The sequence below is a fragment of the Prionailurus bengalensis genome, chromosome E2 (assembly GCF_016509475.1).
Source record: "Prionailurus bengalensis isolate Pbe53 chromosome E2, Fcat_Pben_1.1_paternal_pri, whole genome shotgun sequence".
NCBI classification, from domain to species: Eukaryota; Metazoa; Chordata; class Mammalia; order Carnivora; family Felidae; genus Prionailurus; species Prionailurus bengalensis.
The window spans coordinates 47,119,634-47,131,705 of record NC_057352.1 but is presented as its reverse complement, the minus strand read 5'-3'; the positions used below and the strand labels follow the sequence as shown (position 1 = coordinate 47,131,705).

At 39.4% G+C, this 12,072-nt stretch overlaps 1 long non-coding RNA gene across 1 annotated transcript in view; it reads right to left on the bottom strand.

Annotated features, from left to right (window-relative positions):
- The window catches only part of LOC122494410, a 209,852-nt gene extending 198,242 nt beyond the window's left edge, over positions 1-11,610 (bottom strand). Inside the window, exon 1 of the long non-coding RNA XR_006300158.1 lies at positions 10,739-11,610. This is a non-coding gene — a long non-coding RNA (uncharacterized LOC122494410). The remainder of the gene's footprint in view (positions 1-10,738) is intronic.
- Positions 11,611-12,072: the final 462 nt, after the last annotated feature.

The following is a 12,072-nucleotide window of genomic DNA, read 5'->3' as shown; positions in this document are numbered from 1 at the left end:
ATTGGATATCCCCATGTAAAAGAATAAAACTGGATCCTTACCTAATCATACACAAAAATTAACTCAAAATGGATCAAAGATCTAAATGTAAGACCTAAAACATAAAACTTAGAAGAAAACAGAGCACAAACTTCATAACATTGGATTGGGCAATGATTTCTTGTATAGGACACCAAAGAAACAGGTAACAAAAGAAAAGACATACAAATTAAACTTCATGAAAATTATAAAATTTGTGCAACAAAAGACACTATCCACAAAGTAAAAAGGCAACCCATAGAATGGAATATTTGCAAACCATTTATCTGATAAGGAATTAAAATTCAAAATGTGAAGAGAATTTCTGAAATTCAACAACAAAGAACAACCCAATTCAAGAATGGGCAAAGGACTTAAAGAGACCTTTCTCCAGAGAAGATACACAAATGGCCAATAAGCACATGAAAAGATGCTCAACATCACTAACCACTAGGGAAATGCAAGTCAAAGCTATGAGAATACCAACTCACACCCATTAAAAGCACAACTATCAAAAAACAAACGAACGGGGCGCCTGGGTGGCTTAGTTGGTTGAGCGTCCGACTTCAGCCAGGTCACGATCTCGCGGTCCGGGAGTTCGAGCCCCGCGTCAGGCTCTGGGCTGATGGCTCAGAGCCTGGAGCCTGTTTCCGATTCTGTGTCTCCCTCTCTCTCTGCCCCTCCCCCGTTCATGCTCTGTCTCTCTCTGTCCCAAAAATAAATAAACGTTGAAAAAAAAAAATTAAAAAAAAAAAACAAAAAACGAACAAGGGGGAAAAATCCAGAAAATAACAAGTGTTGGTGAGGAAGTGGAGAAATCAGAACTCTCGAAACTGTTGGTGGAAATGTAAAATGGTACAGCAACTATGGAAAACAGTATGGTAACTCCTCAAAAAATTAAAAATAGAACTTCCATATAATCCAGAAATTCCACTTCTGGATATGTATGTGTATATGTATATTTTACACAATAAAAAATTTTGAATAAAACCTCATTGATGCTGATAATGAGAATTGTGGTTATCTCTGGGAAGATGGGTGGTAATGACTGGGAATACACAGGAAAATATAGAATGCTGAGAATGTTCTGTATCTTGATCTGGATGTATATATTTATAAAGAAAACCATAAATTTTTTTTCCTGAACTATACACTAAAGATTAGTGCACTTGACACTCTTCACTAGATGTCAAACAACCAAAGCAACAAGAACAGTTATGAACAGACCCTTCATTAAAAAAACAATTCCAGGGCACCTGAGTGGCTCAGTCAGTTAAGCGTTGGGCTCTTGATTTAGGCTCAGGGTTGTGAGACGGAGCCCTACATTGGGCTCCACACTGGGCATGAAGCCCACTTAAGATTCTCTCTCTCTGTCTTTCTCTTCCTCCTGCTCATGGGAATGCTCTCTCTCAAAAAATAGGTAAATAAATGTCTAAAAACATAAGGTAATATATTCAGTCCCATTAGATACCAAGGAAAGGCCAATTAAACTACTACTAAACTGTTACAAGATTAAGTACTATTTGACTGATTGATCAATCATATCAACCAATATACTATTTGTTAGAGGGAAAACTGGTACAACCATTTTGGAAAACTGTGATGCACCTAGTAAGCTAAAATATAACATTTCTCTCAAAAAGTTGCTTGGCTTATTTATTTTATTTTAATCAGGTCCTTAGTCCAGGAGCCACAGTTCTTTTCTAGACATGCTTAGGTTTTTAGGTATCTTTTTTAATGACCCCATAGTTTCTATCTTTCTTTTTAATTATGAACATCTTACTTGCCCTATCAAGGATGGAGAGGCAGAGACTTTTCCGTAAGATTCTGTTTAATTGAAAGAAATTGAATAGATACCATACCTCCAATAATTGAACTTCACTCTGTGACATCTTAACTTTGAGGTTTTATCAATGCGTGTAAAGGTCAAGGCCTTGATTTGAACCTTGCTAAAAGTTTAATTGGCATTTGTCATTCAAAGCCTTTATTGATTTTTTTTAGAAGGTAGATTAAAAAACAATTACATTTCTCAAAATTATTGTCTTTTTAAATTACCTTTACATTTAATTACCTTTAAATTACCTGTTTTTAAAAAATGACAGTTCCTCTCTGAGCTCTTCCTTCCTGTAATACTTTCTAAATGTAGCCACCAGCAACCAACACTTGTCCTAGAGCTACAAAGTTAGTACATAATCTGCATCAAACATTGATAGTTAAAAAAACAAAAACAATAACCAAAAAACTCTAGGTTTCATGTAAGAGTTTATCCTTTGGAAAAGTTGATTGACCTGCATCTTATTACATCCTGCCTATTAACACAGTTGCTAATACAATAAGCCTAACAGCAATGGAAAAGAGCTATTCAAATACCAATCTACCACCCATTACCCCAGTTTCATTTATATAAATCTACAACTATGAAACATATTTTGGAACTTACAGTATATCCCTCAGCAAAAGCAAATTGTCATTCTAATTTTTGGATCTCAAATATAACTCAATTAGATATAGTAGGGCAAAATGGATCTAGAGGTTTAAGTGATTAACTACATTGTACTTTTGTGTAAAATTCATAGGTGGAAGGTAGACAAATTTAAAAATCTTCTCCCTCATGTTTAACAGTGTAGAAACTTACTATATTTAATGCCCTTCACATTGAAATGCCACAAAACCAAGTGCAGTTACACCTTCCATTTGTCCTACAAGAATAATTAAACACAATAAAATGAAAGTATAATGAAATCTTTGCACAATGTTATCAGGTCACCCTCAAACAATTTGACCTGAATATGGCTTGTCTAGCTAAGTCAATCTGTCATTCACAAATCAATCCTCCTTTCTTCTGCCCCATAATACTCCATAAACAACAACGAGAGAGAGAGAAAAAAAATCTAGTAATAAAAAATGAAAAGTCCCTGCTACACACTGAAGAAATCCAATGAAAAGCTGAGAGTAGTCTTAAATATTACATTTCTTTTAAAACACCTAGGGGAAATAAACAAATGTATCTATTCTATCAAAAGCCCTTACAGAAATCAAAAACTTTCAGATAGAAGGGCATATTAATTACTATTTAAATAGTAATTCTTCATTTAAATTTCATGGCTATAAGCCATGATACGTTATATGTTGATGACATTTAGCCACTCATCATATAATGCATTAGGGAATTGCAAATTAAAACAATGAGACACCACTACACGCTTATTAGAATACCAAAAATTCAAAACACTGACGATACCAAATGCTGGTGAGGCTGTGGAACAAGAGGAACTCTCCTTCATTGCTCAGAAATGCAAAATGATACAACCATTTTAGAAAAGAGTTTGGTGGTTTTTTACAAAACTAAATATACCCTTATTATATAATCCAGCAATCATGCTCCTTGGTGTTTACCCAAAAGAGTTGAAAAATCATGTCCACACAAAAACCTACAAATGGATGCTTATTGCAGCTTTATTCATAATTGCCCATATTTGGAAACAACCGAGATGTCCTACAGTAGGTGAATGGATAAAGCCTATAGTCTTACTGCTCCCCACCCCCCTTAATTGCTTCTGGACACTAGACATTTCCCATTTATATGGCATACACACTTTTTTTTTTTGGAAGCGAAAGCATTTTAGGTTATTTTTTCTTCCATAATGCAGGAACAAGAAATATGAAAATTTTCTGAAAAATAAAAACGGGATTTACACCATATTGAGATATATTTTATCTTCCATAGGATCTCATTTTAATTATAAATTTAGTTATAATCTTAAATTCCTAAAATTTTCTTTTTGTGTTAGGTAATATTAGACTTATTTCCTACCACAACAGCTGAGTTTTTATTAACAGTAATTTGACTTGAAGATGGCGGCGAAGGAGAACACTGGGCTCACCGCGTCCTGCTGATCACTTAGATTCCACCTCCACCTGCCTAAATAACCCAGAAAATCACCACAAGACTAGCAGAACAGAGTCTCTGGAGCCAAGGGCAGACAAGAGGCCCACGGAAGAGGGTAGGAAGGGTGGCGAGGCGGTGCACGCTACACGGACTGGTGAGAGGGATCTGGGGCAGAGGGGCAGCCCACCAGGCAAGCAGAGACCCCCAGTCTGACTTGCAAAAGCAGAGGGGCCGGACAGAGTGTGTTCGGACAGCGAGCAGGACTTAACATCTGGAAGGTTATAAGTTAACAGCTCTGCTCGGAGAGCGGGAAGGCTGGAGGACAACAGGAGGGAGAGTTGCTGAGCCTCAGGACAACAGAGCTCAGTTTGGCGGGGGAACAAAGGCGCTCACCAGCGCCATCTCCCTCGCCCATCCCCCAGCCAAAATCCCAAAGGATACCAGTTCCTGCCAGGGAACTTGCTTGCACCGTGCAAACACCCAACGCTGTGCTTCTGGGGATCCACACCTCCTGCGGCGGTCTGACTCCCTCCTGGTGCCGCAGGGCCCCTCCTGAAGTGGATCACCGAAGGAAAAGCGAGCTGAGCCTGCCTCTCCCGCCCCTGTGCACCTTGCTGATCCACCCCAGCTAATACACCAGATCCCCAGCACCACAAGCCTGGCAATGTGCAAGTAGCCCAGATGGCCACACCACCCCACAGTGAATCCCGCCCCTAGGAGAGGGGAAGACAAGGTACACACCAGTCTGGCTGTGGCCCCAGAGGTGGGCTGGGGCACACATCAGTTCTGACTGCAGCCCCGCCCACCAACGCAAGTTATTCAAGACAGCACAGGGGAAGTGTCCTGCAGTTCTGCAGCACTCCAGGGACTATCCAAAATGACAAAACGGAAGAATTCCCCTCAAAAAAACATCGAGGAAATAACGACAGTTAACAAACTGATCAAAAACAATTTAAACATTATAACAGAAAGTGAATTTAGAATAATAGTCATAAAATTAATCGCTGGGCTTGAAAACAGTATACAGGACAGCAGAATCTATTGCTACAGAGATCAAGGCCTAAGGAACAGCCAGGAGGAGCTAAAAAATGCTATTAATGACCTACAAAATAAAATGGAGACGACCACAGCTCAGATTGAAGAGGCAGAGGAGAGAATAGGTGAACTAGAAGATAAAATTATGGAAAAAGAAGAAGCCGAGAGAAAGAGAGATAAAAAAATCCAGGAGTATGAGGGGAAAATTAGAGAACTAAGTGATGCACTAAAGAGAAATAATCTACGTATAATTGGTATTCCAGAGGAGGAAGAGAGAGGGAAAGGTGCTGAAGGTGTACTTGAAGAAATAATAGCTGAGAACTTCCCTGATCTGGGGAAGGAAAACGGCACTAAAATCCAAGAGGCATAGAGAACTCCCTTCAGACGTACCTTGAATCGATCTTCGGCACCACACATCATAGTGAAACTGGCAAAATACAAGGATAAAGAGAAAATTCTGAAAGCAGCTAGGGATAAACGTGCTCTAACATATAAAGGGAGACCGATAAGACTTGTGATGGATCTCTCTACTGAAACTTGGCAGGCCAGAAAGGAATGGCAGGAAATCTTCAATGTGATGAACAGCAAAAATATGCAGCTGAGAATCCTTTATCCAGCAAATTTGTCATTTAGAATAGAAGAAGAGATAAAGGTCTTCCCAAAAAAATAAAAACTGAAGGAATTCATCACCACTAAACCAACCCTACAAGAGATCCTAAGGGGGATCCTGTGAGACAAAGTACCAGAGACATTGCTACAAGCATGAAACCTACAGACATCACAATGACTCTAAACCCGTATCTTTCTATAATAACACTGAATGTAAATAGACTAAATGCACCAACCAAAAGAAATAGAATATCAGAAGGGATAAAAAAACAAGACCCATCTATTTGCTGTCTACAAGAGACTCATTTTAGACCTAAGGACATTTTCAGATTGAAAGTGAGGGGATGGAGAACTATTTATCATGCTACTGGAAGTCAGAAGAAAGCTGGAGTAGCCATACTTATATCAGACAAACTACACTTTCAATTAAAGGCTGTAGCAAGAGATGAAGAAGGGCATTATATAATAATTACAGGGTCCATCCATCAAGAAGAACAATTATAAATGTCTATGCACCAAATACAGAAGCCCCCAAATATATAAAACAATTACTCACAAATATAAGAAACCTTATTGACAAGAATGTGGTAATTGCAGGGGACTTTAATACCCCACTTACAACAATGGATAGATCATCTAGACACATGGTCAATAAAGAAACAAGGGCCCTGAATGATACATTGGATCAGATGGACTTGACAGATAGAAGCCTGCATCCCAAAGCAACAGAATATACTTTCTTCTCCAGTGCACATGGAACATTCTTCAAGATAGATCACATATGGGTCACAAAACAGCCCTTCATAAGTATACAAGAATTGAGATCATACCATGCATACTTTCGGACCACAATGCTATGAAGCTTGAAATCACCCACAGGAAAAAGTCTGGAAAACCTCCAAATGCATGGAGGTTAAAGAATACCCTACTAAAGAATAAATGGGTCAACCAGGCAATAAGAGAAGAAATTAAAAAATGTATGGAAACAAACGAAAATGAAAATACAACAATCCAAACGCTTTGGGATGCAGCAAAGGCAGTCCTGAGAGGAAAATGCATTGCAATCCAGGCCTATCTCAAGAAACAAGAAAAATCCCAAATACAAAATCTAACAGCACACCTAAAGGAAATAGAAGCAGAGCAGCAAAGACACCCCAAACCCAGCAGAAGAAGAGAAATAATAAAGATCAGAGCAGAAATAAACAATATAGAATCTAAAAAAACTGTAGAGCAGATCAATGAAACCAAGAGTTGGTTTTTTGAAAACAAACAAAATTGATAAACCTCTAGCCAGGCTTCTCAAAAAGAAAAGGGAGATGACCCAAATAGATAAAATCATGAATGAAAATGGAATGATTACAACCAATCCCTCAGAGATACAAACAATTATCAGGGAATACTATGAAAAATTATACGCCAACAAACTGGACAACCTGGAAGAAATGGACAAATTCCTAAACACCCACACGCTTCCAAAACTCAATCAGGAGGAAACAGAAAGCTTGAACAGACCCATAACCAGCGAAGAAATTGAATCAGTCATCAAAAATCTCCCAACAAATAAGAGTCCAGGACCAGATGGCTTCCCTGGGGAATTCTACCAGACATTTAAAGCAGAGATAATACCTATCCTTGTCAAGCTATTCCAAGAAATAGAAAGGGAAGGAAAACTTCCAGACTCATTCTATGAAGCCAGTATTACTTTGATTCCTAAACCAGACAGAGACCCAGTAAAAAAAGAGAACTACAGGCCAATATCCCTGATGAATATGGATGCAAAAATTCTCAATAAGATACTAGCAAATCGAATTCAACAGCATATAAAAAGAATTATTCACCATGATCAAGTGGGATTCATTCCTGGGCTGAAGGGCTGGTTCAACATTCGCAAATCAATCAATGTGATACATCACATTAATAAAAGAAAAGATAAGAACCATATGATCCTGTCAATTGATGCAGAAAAAGCTTTTGACAAAATTCAGCATCCTTTCGAAATAAAAACCCTCGAGAAAGTCGGGATAGAAGGAACATACATAAATATCATAAAAGCCATTTATGAAAAGCCCATAGCTAATATCATCCTCAATGGGGAAAAACTGAGAGCTTTCCCCCTGAGATCAGGAACACTACAGGGATGTCCACTCTCACCGCTGTTTTTCAACACAGTGTTGGAAGTTCTAGCATCAGTAATCAGACAACAAAAGGAAATCAAAGGCATCAAAATGTGCAAAGATGATGTCAAGCTTTCACTTTTTGCAGATGACATGATATTATACATGGAAAATCCGATAGACTCCACCAAAAGTCTGCTAGAACTGGTACATGAATTCAGCAAAGTCACAGGATACAAAATCAACGTACAGAAATCAGTTGCATTCTTATACTAATAATGAAGCAACAGAAAGACAAAGAAACTGATCCAATTCACAATTGCACCAACAAGCATAAAATACCTAGGAATAAATCTAACCAAAGATGTAAAAGATCTGTATGCTGAAAACTATAGAAAGCTCATGAAGGAAATTGAAGAAGATATAAAGAAATGGAAAAACATTCCGTGATCATGGGTTGGAAGAATAAATATTGTTAAAATGTCAATATTACCCAAAGCTATCCACACATTCAATGCAATCCCAATCAAAATTGCACCAGCATTCTTCTCGAAGCTAGAACAAGCAATCCTAAAATTCATATGGAACCACAAAAGGCCCCGAATAGTCAAAGTAATTTTGAAGAAGACCAAAGCGGGAGGCATCACAATCCCAGACCTTAGTCTCTACTACAAAGCAGTAATCATCAAGACAGCATGATATTGCCACAAAAACAGACACATAGACCAATGGAATAGAATAGAAACCCCAGAACTAGACCCACAAACGTATGGCCAACTCATCTTTGACAAAGCAGGAAAGAACATCCAATGGAAAAAAGACAGTCTCTTTAACAAATGGTGCTGGGAGAACTGGACAGCAACATGCAGAAGGTTGAAACTAGACCACTTTCTTACACCATTCACAAAAACAAACTCAAAATGGATAAAGGACCTGAATGTGAGACAGGAAACCATCAAAACCCTAGAGGAGAAAGCAGGAAAAGACCTCTCTGACCTCAGCCGCAGCAATTTCTTACTTGACACATCCCCAAAGGCAAGGGAATTAAAAGCAAAAATGAACTATTGGGACCTCATGAAGATAAAAAGCTTCTGCACTGCAAAGGAAACAACAAAACTAAAAGGCAACTCGCAGAATGGGAAAAGATATTTGCAAATGACATATCGGACAAAGGGCTAGTATACAAAATCTATAAAGAGCTCACCAAACTCCACACCCAAAAAACAAATAACCCAGTGAAGAAATGGGCAGAAAACATGAATAGACACTTCTCTAAAGAAGACATCTGAATGGCCAACAGGCACATGAAAAGATGCTCAACATCTCTCCTCATCAGGGAAATACAAATCAAAACCACACTGTGATATCACTTCACACCAGTCAGAGTGGCCAAAATGAACAAATCAGGAGACTATAGATGCTGGCGAGGATGTGGAGAAATGGGAACCTTCTTGCACTGTTGGTGGGAATGCAAACTGGTACAGCCACTCTGGAAAACAGTGTGGAGGTTCCTCAAAAAATTAAAAATAGACCTACCCTATGACCCAGCAGTAGCACTGCTAGGAATTTACCCAAGGGATACAGGAGTACTGATGCATAGGGGCACTTGTACCCCAATGTTCATAGCAGCACTCTCAACAATAGCCAAATTGTGGAAAGAGCCTAAATGTCCATCAACTCATGAATGGATAAAGAAATTGTGGTTTATATACACAATGGAGTACTACGTGGCAACGAGAAAGAATGAAATATGGCCCTTTGTAGCAATGTGCACAGAACTGGAAGAGTGTGATGCTAAGTGAAATAAGCCATACAGAGAAAGACAGATACCATATGGTTTCACTCTTATGTGGATCCTGAGAAGCTTAACAGAAACCCATGGGGGAGGGGAAGGAAAAACAAAAAAAAGAGGTTAGAGTGGGAGAGAGCCAAAGCATGAGAGACTCTTAAAAACTGAGAACAAACTGAGGGTCGATGGGGGGTGGGAGAGAGGGGAGGGTGGGTGATGGGCATTGAAGAGGGCACCTTTTGGGATGAGCACTGGGTGTTGTATGGAAACCAATTTGACAATAAATTTCATATATTAAAAAAATAAAAAAATAAAAAAGTTTCACGTCAAAGTAAAAAAAAAAATTTAGTTAAAGCCATTCTTCACATCATACACAAAACTAATTTTCAGGTGAACTAAACTTCTAATGTGAAAAAATAATGCTGGAAATAGTTCAGAAGACAATGTACAATGGACATGTTGGTGGAATTTCACATTAAAAATCATTTCAATATAAAACATCCAAAAAATTAAGGCACATAAATTACTTTAAGTGTTAAGAATTTTTCTACTTTTTACGTTAATTCAAGAAGACTCTGGATACAATCAAAATCTTGTAAACTTATTTCTTGTATACCTGTGTACCCACATACTACCCTCACCTGTGGAGGGCTTTCCTAACACTTTAAAAAGCATTTCAGTGACTTCTCTAAAATTCTTAAACCAATGCTCATTTAAAAGTGTTGCTACTAATGCAACTGCTTCAGACTTCTCAATCCCCACTTCCTTCAGAACTTAAGTCTCAAAACAACTCAGAAGCTAAATGCCTTTTTTTTTTTTAAATAAAACACTTATGTTTTTTTGCTACTTAACTAAAAAATAGAAAGAAACTTTTAGAACTGGACTGGAGTCCTATCGACATCCACACTTCCAAGTTCTAGAGGCTGGGCACTCGACAAGTTAAATTTTCAAATTAGAAATCGAGGATTTTCATAGTCATAGACAGGAGATGTTAAGGAAAGCTGTCCATTTATACCATAAAACTCCTGAAATGGTCCCGAATCTCACTTTGACATTAAATACATTGGGGAGTGGGGGGAAATCGTCATTCCAGACAAAGAAGGTAAAATTTACTGAAGAGGTTTTAACCAGTGGTTGCTTTTGTTTGAGATCAAGCCTCAGAGTCTGACTGTACTCCAACACATATATGAAATGCATGTATCGATGGGTCCAAGAAAATAACCGTGTTTTTGATATGAATCCAACATCATTCAGAGTCAGCAACTGCAACAATAGTTAACTTACATTTCTGTGGTGCTTTATAGAGCGCTGTCACGTGCGCTCTCCACGTGACCTTCACTACATTCCCACTTAGGATAATTAGCACAGCAGCATCCTCTTTCTCGATGAGGAAAGTTCTAGATTCAATTTGTGAGGTTCGGGACGCTCACCAATCTCTGCCAAGGCATTTTTTCCAGAGACAAAGGAAGATGTAATGTTTCTTTATGATACTGCTGGTGAGGGAGACGAGGATAGAACTGTGGAAGACGTCAGTGGGGAATAAAGTGTAGTTGGTGGTAGTTGTAAGCACGTCAGAGCTGGAGAGTGGTTTCTGGGAGAGGCACTAAAATAAGAGAGAAGATGGCCTTAAGAGGAGCCTTCCTTCAGGTGCGACTGAACGGGGGCAGACGTGCAGTCTCTGAATCCAGAGAAAAACGACGCCAGGTCAGAATCTAGAGACTGAAGAGTCCGCGAACAGAGGTCTCGCCTAAGGCGAGTGAAGCAACCCGACTGAAGTCCGCCAGATCGAAACGGCCTCTTTGACTCATTGTCCCTCCACCTCCGACCGCCCTTTTTGTCATTTTCCCTTCAGTGTCGCTTACCACAGATTGCTGTCTCCAGTAAGACGCCCAGCTCAATTGTGCACCTCAGGGACTCTACGCGCCACAAATTCAAGTATGAGGCTTGGAATCTCGCCGCCCCCAACGTCTCCTAGAGTGAAGGAGAGACGGGCCAATCAAAGGCAGACTGGCTCCAGATGCCCAAATCGGTGGGCGTGGCGAAGGACTGCTGGAGGGACGTTACTGAGTTGCTAAGACGACGGCTTCCGGGTGGGCGGGCCGAGGTGACTTCTGGCCGGAAGACGAGACTCCGCGGGAAAAGCTGCCCGGCTAGGTGGACGAGGAGCTGTCGGGGTGAGGCAGTTTCCTCAAGAGTAATGGCGGGCCTGTGCTAGGGTCACACCACCGTCCTTCGTTTCCTTTACCCTTCTCTCTAACCAAACGATATTCCTGCCCAGTTACAAAGTGCAAGTTGTTTCCCTAAGGTAAGCGGGGGGTAATCCTATCTCCTGGTTAAATGGGTTATGGAAACTCTCGTCCACTGTGTCACGCAAGGAACAGGTACTCAAAAAAGAAAAAAGTGAAAATTCAGTAACTTCTTACAGTGCGAATTTTTTGCTACATTGTATGCGTTTTGTAGTTTTAAAACACTGAGTGCAGTTCGAGTTAAATTTTGGTTCTTCTTGACTGCAGAATTCCATCTACCCGAGTAATGGACAAAGACCAGAATTTTCATGTTCTCTGTAGCAGTCTCAAAGCTTCTCTGACTTAAGTTCTTTTTTTTTTTTTTTTTAATGT